Below are 13,916 nucleotides of genomic sequence, written 5' to 3' on the forward strand. Positions count from 1 at the left end.
TCGACGATACGTGCGACTTGAATTATGGTTGTCAGGTTTATTCGCAAATGTGCTTGGGCGAGGTTAGTACTCGGATGGGTGACCACCTGGGAAGCCCTCGTGTTGCACCTATTTTTTTCGGATGGGTTGTTCGACGTTACGCACGAATGGAATTATAAACCGCTGGTTCATTTGCAAAGGTGAGTCACGTTGCTGGGGCATATTACTTGATATTAGAACGAGAAAGAGAGATGCAGAGTGCACGCACATGAAAACAAATGACGGGAGGGGGGATGGAATGAGAAAGAATGTATGTATTTGCAGTGCGGAATGAAACATGAGGGATCATACCAGCACTAATGCAACGGATTCTATCAGAACTCCGTAGTTAAGGGTGCTTGGGCGAGAAAAGTACTCGGATGTGTGACCTCCTGCGAAGTCCTTATATTTCACCCATTTTCTTGGGAGATCCTCGTGTTGCACCCATCTTTTTGCAGATGATTCTTTCGACGTTACGGGCGACTTGATTTATGGTCCGCAGGTTTATTCGCAAATGTGAGTCACGGCGCCGTGGCATTTTACTTGATATTAGAAGGAGTACGGGAGGTGTAGTGCGCACGCACAAGGAAACAAATGACAGGAGGAGGAAGAAAAGAGAAAGAGTGTATGTATTTGAAGCGCAAAATTAAACAAGGGGCATCATACCCGCACTAATGCACTGGATCCCATCAGAACTCCGTAGATAAGGGTGCTTGGGCGAGAGTAGTACTAGCATGGGTTACCTCCTGCGAAGTCCTTATATTTCACCCATTTTCTTGTGAAATCCTCATGATGCACCCATTTTCTTTTTTTCAGATGTACCAGTCGACGTTACGCGCGACTTTAATTATGGTCCGCAGATTTATTCGCAAATGTGAGTCACGGCTCCGTGGCATTTTACCTGATATTTGAACGAGAACGAGAGGTGCAGTGCGCACGCACAAGGAAACAAATGACGGGAGGGGGAAGAAAGGAGAAGGAGTTTATGTATTTGCAGCGCGAAATTAAACAGGTGAGATCATACCAGCATAAATGCACCGGATCCCATCAGAACTCCGCAGTTAAGTGTGCTTTGGTGAAAGTAGTACAATGATGGGTTACCTCGTGGGAAGTTCTTGTGTTGCACCCATTTTCTTTTTTCCATATGTGTCGTTCGACGTTACGCGCGACTTTAATTATGGTCCACAGATTTATTCGCAAATGTGAGTCACGGCGCTGTGGCATTTCACTTGATATTTGAACGAGAACGAGAGGTGCAGTGCGCATGCACAAGGAAACAAATGACGGGAGGGGCAAGAAAGGGGTAAGAATTTATGTATTTGCAGCACAAAATTAATCAAGTGCGATCATACCAGCATTAATGCACCGGATCCCATCAGAACTCCGTAGTTAAGTGTGCTTGGGCGAGAGTAGTACTCGGATGGGTGACCTCCTGGGAAGTCCTCGTGTCACACTAATTTTTTTTTCAGACGGGTCGTTCGACGTTACGCGCGACTGGAACTAGGGTCCACTGGTTTATACGCAAATGTGAGTCAAGAAGCAGGGGCATTTTAATTGATATTAGAACGAGAAAGAGAGATGCAGAGTGCACGCACAAGGAAACAAATGATGGGAGGGGGGATGGAGGGAGAAAAAGTGTATGTATTTGCAGCACAGAATGAAACATGAGCAATCATACCAGCACAAATGCAACGGATTCTATCAGAACTTCGCAAGTTAAGGGTGCTTGGGCGAGAGAAGCACTAGGATGGGTGACCTCCTGCGAAGTCCTTATATTTCACCCATTTTCTTAGGAAGTCCTCGTGTTGCACCCATTTTTTTGCAAATGATTCTTTTGACGATACGCGCGACTTGAATTGTGGTCCTCAGGTTTATTCGCAAATATGAGTCACGGCACCGTAGCATTTTACTTGATATTAGAACGAGCACGGGAGGTGCAGTGCGCACGCACAAGGAAACAAATGACGGGAGGGGGAAGAAAGGCGAAGGAGTTTATGTATTTGCAGCGCGGAATTAAGCGGGTGCGATCATACCAGCACAAATGCACCGGATCCCATCAGAACTCAGCAGTTAAGTGTGTTTGGGCGAGAGTAGTACTCGGATGGGTGACCTCCTGGGAAGTCCTCGTGTCGCACCAATTTTTTTTCAGACGGGTCGTTCGACGTTACGCGCGACTGGAACTATGGTCCGCTGGTTTATACGCAAATGTGAGTCAAGAATCAGGGGCATTTTAATCGATATTAGAACGAGAAGGACAGGTGCAATGTGAACGCACAAGGAAACAAATGATGGTAGGGGGGAGGGAAGAAGGAGTTTATGTATTTTCAACACGAAATTAAACAGGTGCGGTCACACCAGCACAAATGCACTGGATCCCATCAGAACTCCGCAGTTAACTGTGCTTTGGCGAAAGTAGTACAATGATGGGTTACCTCCTGGGAAGTTCTCGTGTTGAACCCTTTTTCTTTTTTTCAGATGTGCCGCTCGACGTTACGCGCGACTTTAATTATGGTCCGCAGATTTTTTCGCAAATGTGAGCCACGGCGCCGTGGCATTTTACTTGATATTTGAACGAGAACGAGAGGTGCAGTGCGCACGCACAAGGAAACAAATGACGGGAGGGGGAAGAAAGAAGAAGGAGTGTATGTATTTACAGCGCGAAATGAAATAGGTGCGATCTTACCAGCACTAAAGCAACGTATTCTATCAGAACTCCGTAGGTATGGGTGCTTTGGCGAGAGTAGCACTAGCATGGGTTACCTCCTGCGAAGTCCTTATATTTCACCCATTTTCTTGTGAAGTCCTCGTGTTGCACCCATTTTTTTGCAGATGATTCTTTCGACGTTACGCGCGACTTGAATTATGGTCCTCAGGTTTATTCGCAAATGTGAGTCACGGCGCCGTGGCATTTTACTTGATATTAGAACGAGAACGGGAGGTGCAGTGCGCACGCACAAGGAAACAAATGACGGGAGGGGGAAGAAAGGGGAATGAGTTTATGTATTTGCAGTGCAAAATTAAACGGGTGCGATCATACCAGCACTATTGCACCGGATCCCATAAGAACTCCAGAGTGAAGTGTGCTTGGGCGAGATTAGTACTCGGATTGGTGACCTCTTGGGAAGTCCTCGTGTCGCACCAATTTTTTTTCAGACGGGTCGTTCGACGTTACGTACGTCTGGAACTAGGGTCCGCTGGTTTATATGCAAATGTGAGTCAAGAAGCAGGGGCATTTTAATCGGTATTGGAACGAGAGTGAGAGGTGAAGTGTGAACGCACAAGGAAACAAATGACGGGAGGGGGAAGAAAGGAGAAGGAGTGTATGTATTTGAAGCGTGAAATTAAACAGGTGCGATCATACCAGCACTAAAGCTCCTGATCCCATCAGAACTCCATAGTTACGTGTGCTTGGGCAAGAGTAGTACTCGGATGGGTGACCACTTGGGAAGCCCTCGTGTTGCACCAATTTTTTTTCGGATGGGTTGTTCGACGTTACGCGCGAATGGAATTATAAACCGCTGGTTCATTTGCAAAGGTGAGTCACGGTGCCGGGGCATATTACTTGATATTAGAACGAGAAAGAGAGATGCAGAGTGCACGCACAAGGAAACAAATGACGGGAGGGGGGATGGGAGGAGAAAGAGTGTATGAATTTGCAGTGCAGAATGAAACATGAGGGATCAAACCAGCACTAATGCAACGGATTCTATAAGAACTCCGCAGTTAAGGGTGCTTGGGCGAGAAAAGTACTCGGATGGGTGACCTCCTGCGAAGTCCTTATATTTCACCCATTTTCTTGGGAGGTCGTCGTATTGCACCCATCTTTTTGCAGATGATTCTTTCGAGGTTACGCGCGACTTGATTTATGGTCCGCAGGTTTATTCGCAAATGTGAGTCACGGAGCCGTGGCGTTTTACTTGATATTAGAACGAGTACGGGAGGTGCAGTGCGCACGCACAAGGAAACAAATGACGGGAGGAGGAAGAAAAGAGAAGGAGTGTATGTATTTGAAGCGCAAAATTAAACAAGTGGCATCATACCAGCACTAATGCACTGGATCCCATCAGAACTCTGCAGTTAAGCGTACTTGGGCGAGAGTAGTACTCGGATGGGTGACCTCTTGGGAAGTCCTCGTATCGCAACAATTTTTTTTCAGATGGGTCGTTCGACGTTACGCATGACTGGAACTATGGTCCGCTGGTTTATACGCAAATGTGAGTCAAGAATCAGGGGCATTTTAATCGATATTAGAACGAGAAGGAGAGGTGCAGTGTGAACTCACAACGAAACAAATGATTGGAGGGGGGAGGAAAGAAGGAGTGTATGTATTTTCAGCACGAAATTAAAGAGGTGCGGTCACACCAGCACAAATGCACCGGATCCCATCAGAACTCCGTAGTTAAGTGTGCTTTGGCGAAAGTAGTACAATGATGGGTTACCTCCTGGGAAGTTCTCGTGTTGCACCCATTTTCTTTTTTTCAGATGTGCAGTTCGACGTTACGCGCGACTTTAATTATGGTCCGCAGATTTATTCGCAAATGTGAGTCACGGCGCCGTGGCATTTTACTTGATATTTGAACGAGAACGAGAGGTGTAGTGCGCACGCACAAGGAAACAAATGACGGAAGGGGGAAGAAAGGAGAAGGAGTTTATCTATTTACAGCGCGAAATTAAATAGTTGTGATCATACTAGCACTAATGCACCGGATCCCATCAGAACTCCGTAGTTAAGTGTGCTTGGACAAGAGTAGTACTCGGATGGGTGACCTCCTGGGAAGTCCTTGTGTCGCACTAATTTTTTTTTCAGACAGGTCGTTCGACGTTACGCGCGACTAGAACTAGGGTCCACTGGTTTATACGCAAATGTGAGTCAAGAAGCAGGGGCATTTTAATCGATATTAGAACGAGAAGGAGAGATGCAGAGTGCACGCACAAGGAAACAAATGACGGGAGGAGGGATGGAGGGAGAAAAAGTGTATGTATTTGCAGCGCAGAATGAAACATGAGCAATCATACCAGCACCAATGCAACGGATTCTTTCAGAACTTCGCAAGTTAAGGGTGCTTGGGCGAGAGTAGCACTAGGATGGGTGACCTCCTACGAAGTCCTTATATTTCACCCATTTTCTTAGGAAGTCCTCCTGTTGCACCAATTTTTTTGCAGATGATTCTTTCGACGATACGCGCGACTTGAATTATGGTCCACAGGATTATTCGCAAATGTGAGTCACGGCATTGTAGCATTTTACTTGATATTAGAACGAGCACGGGAGGTGCAGTGCGCACGCACAAGGAAAGAAATGACGGGAGGGGGAAGAAAGGAGAAGGAGTTTATGTCTTTGCAGCACGAAATTAAACAGGTGCGATCATACCAGTACTAATGCACCGGATCCCATCAGAACTCTGTAGTTAAGTGTGCTTGGGCGAGAGTAGTACTCGGATGGGAGACCTCTTGGGAAGTCCTCGTGTCGCACCAATTTTTTTTCAGACGGGTCGTTCGACGTTACGCGCGACTGGAACTAGGGTCCACTGGTTTATACGCAAATGTGAGTCAAGAAGCAGGGGCATTTTAATCGATATTAGAACGAGAATGAGATGTGCAGTGTGAACGCACAAGGAAACAATTGATGGGAGGGGGAGGGAAGGAAAAGGAGTGTATGTATTTTCAGCACGAAATGAAACAGTTGCGATGATACCAGCACTAATACAACAGATTCTATCAGAACTCCGTAGGTAAGGGTGCTTGGGCGAGACTAGTACTAGCATGGGTTACCTCCTGCGAAGTCCTTATATTTCATCCATTTTCTTGTGAAGTCCTTGTGTTGCACCCATTTTTTTTCAGATGATTCTTTCGACATTACGCCCGACTTGAATTATGGTCCTCAGGTTTATTCGCAAATGTGAGTCACGGCGCTGTAGCATTTTACTTGATATTAGAACGAGAACGGGAGGTGCAGTGCGCACGCACAAGGAAATAAATGACGGTAGGGGGAAGAAAGGAGAAGGAGTGTATGTATTTGCAGCGCGAAACTAAAGAGGTGAGATCATACCAGCACTAAAGCCCCGGATCCCATCAGAACTCTGCAGTTAAGTGTGCTTGGGCGAGATTAGTACTCGGATGGTTGACCTCCTGGGAAGTCCTCGTGTCGCACCAATTTTTTTTCAGACTGGTCGTTCGACGTTACGCGCGTCTGGAACTAGGGTCCGCTGGTTTATACGCAAATGTGAGTCAAGAAGCAGGGGCATTTTAATCGATATTAGAACGAGAATGAGAGGTGAAGTGTAAACGCACAAGGAAACAAATGACGGGAGGGGGAAGAAAGGAGGAGTGTATGTATTTGCAGCGCGAAATTAAAGAGGTGCGATCATACCAGCACTAAAGCCCCGGATCCCATCAGAACTCCGCAGTTAAGTGTGCTTGGGCGAGAGTAGTACTCGGATGGGTGACCACCTGGGAAGCCCTCTTGTTCCACCTATTTTTTTTCGGATGGGTTGTTCAACGTTACGCGCGAATGGAATTATAAATCGCTGGTTCATTTGCAAAGGTGAGTCACGGTGCCGGGGCATATTACTTGATATTAGAACGAGAAAGAGAGATGCAGAGTGCACGCACAAGGAAACAAATGACGGGTGGGGAGATGGGAGGAGAAAGAGTGTATGTATTTGCAGTGCAAAATGAAACATGAGGGATCATACTAGCACTAATGCAACGGATTCTATCAGAACTCCGGAGTTAAGGGTGATTGGGCGAGAAAAGTACTCGGATGGGTGACCTCCTGCGAAGTCCTTATATTTCACCCATTTTCTTGGGAGGTCCTCGTGTTGCACCCATCTTTTTGTAGATGATTCTTTCGACGTTACGCGCAATTTGATTTATGGTCTGCAGGTTTATTCACAAATGTGAGTCACGGCGCCGTAGCATTTTACTTGATATTAGAACGAGTACGGGAAGTGCAGTGCGTACGCACAAGGAAACAAATGACGGGAGGAGGAAGAAAAGAGAAGGAGTGTATGTATTTGAAGCGCAAAATTAAACAAGTGGCATCATACCAGCACTAATGCACTTGATCCCATTAGAACTCTGCAGTTAAGCGTGCTTGGGTGAGAGTAGTACTCCGATGGGTGACCTATTGGGAAGTCCTCGTATCGCAACAATTTTTTTTCAGAAGGGTCGTTCGACGTTACGCGCGACTGGAACTATGGTCCACTGGTTTATATGCAAATGTGAGTCAAGAATCAGAGGCATTTTAATCGATATTAGAACGAGAAGGAGAGGTGCAGTGTGAACGCACAAGGAAACAAATGATGAGAGGGGGGGAGGGAAGAAGGAGTGTATGTATTTTCAGCACGAAATTAAACAGGTGCGGTCACACCAGCACTAATGCACCGGATCCCATCAGAACTCCGCAGTTAAGTGTGCTTTGGGGAAAGTAGTACAATGATGGGTTACCTCCTGGGAAATTCTCATGTTGCACCCATTTTCTTTTTTTCAGATGTGCCGTTCGACGTTACGCGCGACTTTAATTATGGTCCGCAGATTTATTCGCAAATGTGAGTTACGGCGCCGTGGCATTTTACTTGATATTTGAACGAGAACGAGAGGTGCAGTGCGCACGCACAAGGAAACAAAGGACGGGAGGGGGAAGAAAGGAGAAGGAGTTTGTGTATTTGCAGCGCAGAATGAAACATGAGCAATCATACCAGCACCAATGCAACGGATTCTGTCAGAACTCCGCAAGTTAAGGGTGCTTGGGCGAGAGTAGCACTAGGATGGGTGACCTCCTGCAAAGTCCTTATATTTCACCAATTTTCTTAGGAACTCCTCGTGTTGCACCCATTTTTTTGCAGATGATTCTTTCGACGATACGCGCGACTTGAATTATGGTCCACAGGTTTATTCGCAAATGTGAGTCACGGCACCGTAGCATTTTACTTGATATTAGAACGAGCACGGGAGGTGCAGTGCCCACGCACAAGGAAACAAATGACGGGAGGCGGAAGAAAGGAGAAAGAGTTTATGTATTTACAGTGTAGAATTAAACCGGTGCGATCATACCAGCACTAATGCACCGGATCCCATCAGAGCTCGGCAGTTAAGTGTGCTTGGGAGAGAGTAGTACTCGGATGGGTGATCTCTTGGGAAGTCCTTGTGTCGCACCAATTTTTTTTCAGACGGGTCGTTCGACGTTACGCGCGACTAGAACTGGGGTCCGCTGGTTTATACGCAATTGTGAGTCAAGAAGCAGGGACATTTTAATCGATATTAGAACGAGAAGGAGAGGTGCAGTGTGAACGCACAAGGAAACAATTGATGGGAGGGGGAGGGAAGGAGAAGGAGTGTATGTATTTTCAGCACGAAATGAAACAGGTGCGATCATACCAGCACTAATGGAACGGATTCTATCAGAACTCCGTAGGTAAGGTTGCTTGGGCGAGAGTAGTACTAGCATGGGTTACCTCCTGCGAAGTCTTTATATTTCACCCATTTTCTTGTGAAGTCCTCGTGTTGCACCTATTTTCTTTTTTTCAGATGTGCCGTTCGACGTTACGCACGACTTTAATTATGGTCCGCAGATTTATTCGCAAATGTGAGTCACAGCGCCGTGGCATTTTACTTCATATTTGAACGAGAACGAGAGGTGCAGTGCGCACGCACAAGGAAACAAATGAGAGGAGGGGGAAGAAAGGAGAAGGAGTTTATGTATTTGCAGAGCGAAATTAAATTGGTGCGATCATACCAGCACGAATGCACCAGGTCCCATCAGAACTCCGCAGTTAAGTGTGCTTGTGCGAGATTAGTACTCAGATGGGTGACCTCCTGGGAAGTCCTCGTGTCGCATTAATTTTTTTTTTAGACGGGTCGTTCGACGTTACGCGCGACTGGAAGTAGGGACGCCTGGTTCATACGCAAATGTGAGTCAAGAAGCAGGGGCATTTTAATCGATATTAGAACGAGAAGGAGAGATGCAGAGTGCACGCACAAGGAAACAAATGACGGGAGGGGGGATGGAGGGAGAAAAAGTGTATGTATTTGCAGCGCAGAATGAAACTTGAGCAATCATACCAGCACCAATGCAACGGATTCTTTCAGAACTCCCCAAGTTAAGGGTGCTTGGGCGAGAGTAGCACTAGGATGGGTGACCTCCTGCGAAGTCCTTATATTTCACCCATTTTCTTAAGAAGTCCTCGTGTTGCACCCATTTTTTTGCAGATGATTCATTCGACGATACGCGCGACTTGAATTATGGTCCTCAGTTTTATTCGCAAATGTGAGTCACGGCACCGTAGCATTTTACTTGAATTAGAACGAGCACGGGAGGTGCACTGCGCACGCACAAGGAAACAAATGACGGGAGGGGGAAGAAAGGAGAAGGAGTTTATGTATTTGCAGCGCGGAATTAAACGGGTGCGATCATACCAGTACTAATGCACCGGATCCAATCAGAAGTCCGTAGTTAAGTGTGCTTGGGCGAGAGTAGTACTCGGATGGGTGACCTCTTGGGAAGTCCTCGTGTCGCACCAATTTTTTTTCAAACGGGTCGTTCGACGTTACGCGCGACTGGAACTGGGGTCAGCTGGTTTATACGCAATTGTGAGTCAAGAAGCAGGGGCATTTTAATCGATATTAGAATGAGAAGGAAAGGCGCAGTGTGAACGCACAAGGAAACAATTGATGGGAGGGGGAGGGAAGGAGAAGGAGTGTATGTATTTTCAGCACGAAATGAAACAGGTGCGATCATACCAGCACTAATGCAACGGATTCTATCAGAACTCCGTAGGTAAGGGTGCTTGGGCGAGAGTAGTTCTAGCATGGGTTACCTCCTGCGAAGTCCTTATATTTCACCCATTTTCTTGTGAAGTCCTCATGTTGCACACATTTTCTTTTTTTCAGATGTGTCGTTCGACGTTACGCGCGACTTTAATTATGGTCCACAGATTTATTCGCAAATGTGAGTCAAGGCACCGTGGCATTTTACATGATATTTGAACGACAACGAGAGGTGCAGTGCGCACACGCAAGGAAACAAATGACGGGAGGGGGAAGAATGGAGAAGGAGTTTATGTATTTGCAGCGCGAAATTAAACAGGTGCGATCATACCAGTACTAATGCACTGGATCCCATTAGAACTCCGTAGTTAAGTGTGCTTGGACGAGAGTAGTACTCGGATGGGTGACCTCTTGGGAAGTCCTCGTGTCGCACTAATTTTTTTTTTCAGACGGGTCGTTCGACGTTACGCGCGACTGGAACTAGGGTCCACTGGTTTATACGCAAATGTGAGTCAAGAAGCAGGAGCATTTTAATCGATATTAGAACGAGAAGGAGAGATGCAGACTGCACGTACAAGGAAACAAATGACGGGAGGAGGGATGGAGGGAGAAAAAGTGTATGTATTTGCAGCGCAGAATGAAATATGAGCAATCATACCAGCACCAATACAACGGATTCTATCAGAACTCCGCAAGTTAAGGGTGCTTGGGCGAGAGTAGAACTAGGATGGGTGACCTCCTGCGAAGTCCTTATATTTCACCCATGTTCTCAGGAAGTCCTCGTGTTGCACCCATTTTTTTGCAGATGATTCTTTCGACGATACGCGCGACTTGAATTATGGTCCTAAGGTTTATTCGCAAATGTGAGTCACGGCACCATAGCATTTAACTTGATATTAGAACGAGCACGGGAGGTGCAGTGCGCACGCACAAGGAAATAAATGATGAGAGGGGGAAGAAAGGAGAAGGAGTTTACATATTTGCAGCGCAGAATTAAATGGGTGCGATCATACCAGCATTAATGCATCGGATTCCATCAGAACTTCGCAGTTAAGTGTGCTTGGGCGAGAGTAGTACTCGGATGGGTGACCTCCTGGGAAGTCCTCGTGTCGCACCAATTTTTTTTCAGACGGGTCGTTCGACTTTACGCGCGATTGGAATTAGGGTCCGCTGGTTTATACACAAATGTGAGTCAAGAAGCAGGGGCATTTTAATCGATATTAGAACGAGAAGGAGAGATGCAGAGTGCACGTACAAGGAAACAAATGACGGGAGGGGGGATGCAGGGAGAAAAAGTGTATGTATTTGCAGCGCAGAATGAAACATGAGCAATCATACCAGCACCAATGCAACGGATTCTTTCAGAACTCCGCAAGTTAAGGGTGCTTGGGCGAGAGTAGCACTAGGATGGGTGACCTCCTGCGAAGTCCTTATATTTCACCCATTTTCTTAAGAAGTCCTCGTGTTGCACCCATTTTTTTTGCAGATGATTCATTCGACGATACGCGCGACTTGAATTATGGTCCTCAGGTTTATTCGCAAATGCGAGTCATGGCACCGTAGCATTTTACTTGATATTAGAACGAGAACGGGAGGTGCAGTGCGCATGCACAAGGAAACAAATGACGGGAGGGGGAAGAAAGGAGAAGGAATTTATGTATTTGCAGCGCGGAATTAAACGGGTGCGATCATACCAGCACTATGCACCGGATCCCATCAGAACTCAGCAGTTAATTGTGCTTGGGCGAGAGTAGTACTCGGATGGGTGACCTCCTGGGAAGTCCTTGTGTCGCACAAATTTTTTTTCAGACGGGTCGAGAATGAGAGGTGAAGTGTGAACGCACAAGGAAACAAATGACGGGAGGGGGAAGAAAGGAGGAGTGTATGTATTTGCAGTGCGAAATTAAAGAGGTGCGATCATACCAGCACTAAAGCCCCGGATCCCATCAGAACTCCGCAGTTAAGTGTGCTTGGGCCAGAGTAGTACTCAGATGGATGAAAACCTAGGAAGCCCTCGTGTTGCACCTATGTTTTTTCGGATGGGTTGTTCGACGTTACGCGCGAATGGAATTATAAACCGCTGGTTCATTTGCAAAGGTGAGTCACGGTGTCGGGGCATATTACTTGATATTAGAACGAGAAAGATAGATGCAGAGTGCACGCACAAGGAAACAAATGACGGGAGGGGGGATGGGAGGAGAAAGAGTGTATGTATTTGCAGCGCAGAATGAAACATGAGGGATCATACCAGCACTAATGCAACGGATTCTATTAGAACTCCGCAGTTAAGGGTGCTTGGGCGAGAAAAGTACTCGGATGGGTGACCTCCTGCGAAGTCCTTATATTTCACCCATTTTCTTAGGAAGTACTCGTGTTGCACCCATTTTTTTGCAGATGATTCTTTCGACAATACGCGCAACTTGAATTATGGTCCTCAGATTTATTCGCAAATGTGAGTCACGGCATCGTAGTATTTTACTTGATATTAGAACGAGCACAGGAGGTGCATTGCGCACGCACAAGGAAACAAATGACGGGAGGGGAAAGAAAGGAGAAGGAGTTTATTTACTTGCAGCGCAGAATTAAACGGGTGCGATCATACCAGCACTAATGCACTGGATCCCATCAGAACTCTGCAGTTAAGTGTGCTTGGGCGAGAGTAGTACTCGGATGGGTGACCTCATGGGAAGTCCTCGTGTCGCACCAATTTTTTTTCAGACAGGTCGTTCGATGTTACGCACGACTGGAACTATGGTCCGCTGGTTTATACACAAATATAAGTCAAGAATTAGGGGCATTTTAATCGATATTAGAACGAGAATGAGAGGTGCATTGTGAACGCACAAGGAAACAAATGATGGGAGGGGGGAGGGAAGAAGGAGTGTATGTATTTTCAGCATGAAATTAAACAAGTGCGGTCACACCAGCACAAATGCACCGGATCCCATCAGAACTCCGCAGTTAAGTGTACTTTGGCAAAAGTAGTACAATGATGGGTTACCTCCTGGGAAGTTCTCGTGCTGCACCCATTTTCTTTTTTTCAGATGTGCCGTTCGACGTTACGAGCGACTTTAATTATGGTCCGCAGATTTATTCGCAAATGTGAGTCACGGCACCGTGGCATTTTACTTTATATTTGAACGAGAACGAGAGGTGCAGTGCGCACGCACAAGGAAAAAAACACGGGAGGGGGAAGAAAGGAGGAGTTTATGTATTTGCAGCGCGAAATGAAACAGGTGCGATCATACCAGCACTAATACAACGGATTCTATCAGAACTCCGTAGGTAAGGGTGCTTGGGCAAGAGTAGTACTAGCATGGGTTACCTCCTGGGAAGTCCTTATATTTCATCCATTTTCTTGTGAAGTCCTCGTGTTGCACCTATTTTTTTGCAGATGATTATTTCGACGTTACGCGCGACTTGAATTATGGTCCACAGGTTTATACGCAAATGTGAGTCATGGCGCTGTACCATTTTACTTGATATTAAAACGAAAACGGGAGGTTCAGTACGCACGCACAAGGAAACAAATTACGGGAGGGGGAAGAAAGGAGAAGGAGTTTATGTATTTGCAGCGCGAAATGAAACAGGTGCGATCATACCAGCACTAAGTCAACGGATTCTATCAGAACTCAGTAGGTAAGGGTGCTTAAGCGAGAGTAGTACAAGCATGGGTTACCTCCTGGGAAGTCCTTGTGTTGCACCCATTTTTTTGCAGATGATTCTTTCGACGTAACGCGCGACTTGAATTATGGTCCTCAGATTTATTCGCAAATATGAGTCACGGCGCTGTAGCATTTTACTTGATATTAGAACGAGAATGGGAGGTGCAGTGCGCACGTACAAGGAAACAAATGACGGGAGGGGGAAGAAAGGGGAATGAGTTTATGTATTTGCAGCGCGAAATTAAACAGGTGCGATCATTCCAGCACTAATGCTCTGGATCCCATCAGAACTCCGCAGTGAAGTGTGCTTGGGCGAAATTAGTAATCGGATGGGTGACCCCCTGGGAAGTCCTCGTGTCGCACCAATTTTTTTTCAGACGGGTCGTTCAACGTTACACACCTCTGGAACTAGGGTCCGCTGGTTTATACGCAAATGGGAGTCAAGAAGCAGGGGCATTTTAATCG

General features: G+C 46.4%; 4 non-coding genes and 21 pseudogenes across 4 annotated transcripts; all 25 read left to right on the forward strand.

Annotated features, from left to right (window-relative positions):
* The first annotated feature begins 1,028 nt into the window (after positions 1 to 1,028).
* LOC148262134 (5S ribosomal RNA) lies at positions 1,029 to 1,147 on the forward strand (annotated as a pseudogene).
* Positions 1,148 to 1,356: 209 nt separating this feature from the next.
* LOC148262135 (5S ribosomal RNA) lies at positions 1,357 to 1,475 on the forward strand. Its single transcript, XR_015820299.1, has one exon. It is a non-coding gene; the product is annotated as a 5S ribosomal RNA (ribosomal RNA).
* A 562-nt stretch (positions 1,476 to 2,037) lies between these two features.
* LOC148262136 (5S ribosomal RNA) lies at positions 2,038 to 2,156 on the forward strand. The gene has a single exon (XR_015819722.1). It is a non-coding gene; the product is annotated as a 5S ribosomal RNA (ribosomal RNA).
* Positions 2,157 to 2,359: 203 nt separating this feature from the next.
* On the forward strand, positions 2,360 to 2,478 carry LOC148262137 (5S ribosomal RNA; annotated as a pseudogene).
* A 563-nt stretch (positions 2,479 to 3,041) lies between these two features.
* Positions 3,042 to 3,160, forward strand: LOC148262138 (5S ribosomal RNA; annotated as a pseudogene).
* A 205-nt stretch (positions 3,161 to 3,365) lies between these two features.
* LOC148262139 (5S ribosomal RNA) lies at positions 3,366 to 3,484 on the forward strand (annotated as a pseudogene).
* Positions 3,485 to 4,045: 561 nt separating this feature from the next.
* On the forward strand, positions 4,046 to 4,163 carry LOC148262140 (5S ribosomal RNA; annotated as a pseudogene).
* A 203-nt stretch (positions 4,164 to 4,366) lies between these two features.
* Positions 4,367 to 4,485, forward strand: LOC148262141 (5S ribosomal RNA; annotated as a pseudogene).
* Positions 4,486 to 4,694: 209 nt separating this feature from the next.
* LOC148262142 (5S ribosomal RNA) lies at positions 4,695 to 4,813 on the forward strand (annotated as a pseudogene).
* A 562-nt stretch (positions 4,814 to 5,375) lies between these two features.
* On the forward strand, positions 5,376 to 5,494 carry LOC148262143 (5S ribosomal RNA). The gene has a single exon (XR_015820208.1). It is a non-coding gene; the product is annotated as a 5S ribosomal RNA (ribosomal RNA).
* A 559-nt stretch (positions 5,495 to 6,053) lies between these two features.
* LOC148262144 (5S ribosomal RNA) lies at positions 6,054 to 6,172 on the forward strand (annotated as a pseudogene).
* Positions 6,173 to 6,374: 202 nt separating this feature from the next.
* LOC148262145 (5S ribosomal RNA) lies at positions 6,375 to 6,493 on the forward strand (annotated as a pseudogene).
* A 561-nt stretch (positions 6,494 to 7,054) lies between these two features.
* Positions 7,055 to 7,172, forward strand: LOC148262146 (5S ribosomal RNA; annotated as a pseudogene).
* Positions 7,173 to 7,376: 204 nt separating this feature from the next.
* LOC148262147 (5S ribosomal RNA) lies at positions 7,377 to 7,495 on the forward strand (annotated as a pseudogene).
* A 564-nt stretch (positions 7,496 to 8,059) lies between these two features.
* LOC148262148 (5S ribosomal RNA) lies at positions 8,060 to 8,178 on the forward strand (annotated as a pseudogene).
* Positions 8,179 to 8,741: 563 nt separating this feature from the next.
* Positions 8,742 to 8,860, forward strand: LOC148262149 (5S ribosomal RNA; annotated as a pseudogene).
* A 561-nt stretch (positions 8,861 to 9,421) lies between these two features.
* On the forward strand, positions 9,422 to 9,540 carry LOC148262150 (5S ribosomal RNA; annotated as a pseudogene).
* Positions 9,541 to 10,103: 563 nt separating this feature from the next.
* On the forward strand, positions 10,104 to 10,222 carry LOC148262151 (5S ribosomal RNA; annotated as a pseudogene).
* Positions 10,223 to 10,785: 563 nt separating this feature from the next.
* On the forward strand, positions 10,786 to 10,904 carry LOC148262152 (5S ribosomal RNA; annotated as a pseudogene).
* A 562-nt stretch (positions 10,905 to 11,466) lies between these two features.
* LOC148262153 (5S ribosomal RNA) lies at positions 11,467 to 11,584 on the forward strand (annotated as a pseudogene).
* Positions 11,585 to 11,695: 111 nt separating this feature from the next.
* Positions 11,696 to 11,814, forward strand: LOC148262154 (5S ribosomal RNA; annotated as a pseudogene).
* A 560-nt stretch (positions 11,815 to 12,374) lies between these two features.
* On the forward strand, positions 12,375 to 12,493 carry LOC148262155 (5S ribosomal RNA). Its single transcript, XR_015820274.1, has one exon. It is a non-coding gene; the product is annotated as a 5S ribosomal RNA (ribosomal RNA).
* Positions 12,494 to 12,696: 203 nt separating this feature from the next.
* Positions 12,697 to 12,815, forward strand: LOC148262156 (5S ribosomal RNA; annotated as a pseudogene).
* A 205-nt stretch (positions 12,816 to 13,020) lies between these two features.
* On the forward strand, positions 13,021 to 13,139 carry LOC148262157 (5S ribosomal RNA; annotated as a pseudogene).
* Positions 13,140 to 13,698: 559 nt separating this feature from the next.
* LOC148262158 (5S ribosomal RNA) lies at positions 13,699 to 13,817 on the forward strand (annotated as a pseudogene).
* The last annotated feature ends 99 nt before the right edge of the window (positions 13,818 to 13,916 follow it).

The sequence above is a fragment of the Carica papaya genome, chromosome 5 (genome assembly GCF_054855325.1).
Source record: "Carica papaya isolate Zhongbai chromosome 5, ASM5485532v1, whole genome shotgun sequence".
Classification (NCBI taxonomy): domain Eukaryota; kingdom Viridiplantae; phylum Streptophyta; class Magnoliopsida; order Brassicales; family Caricaceae; genus Carica; species Carica papaya.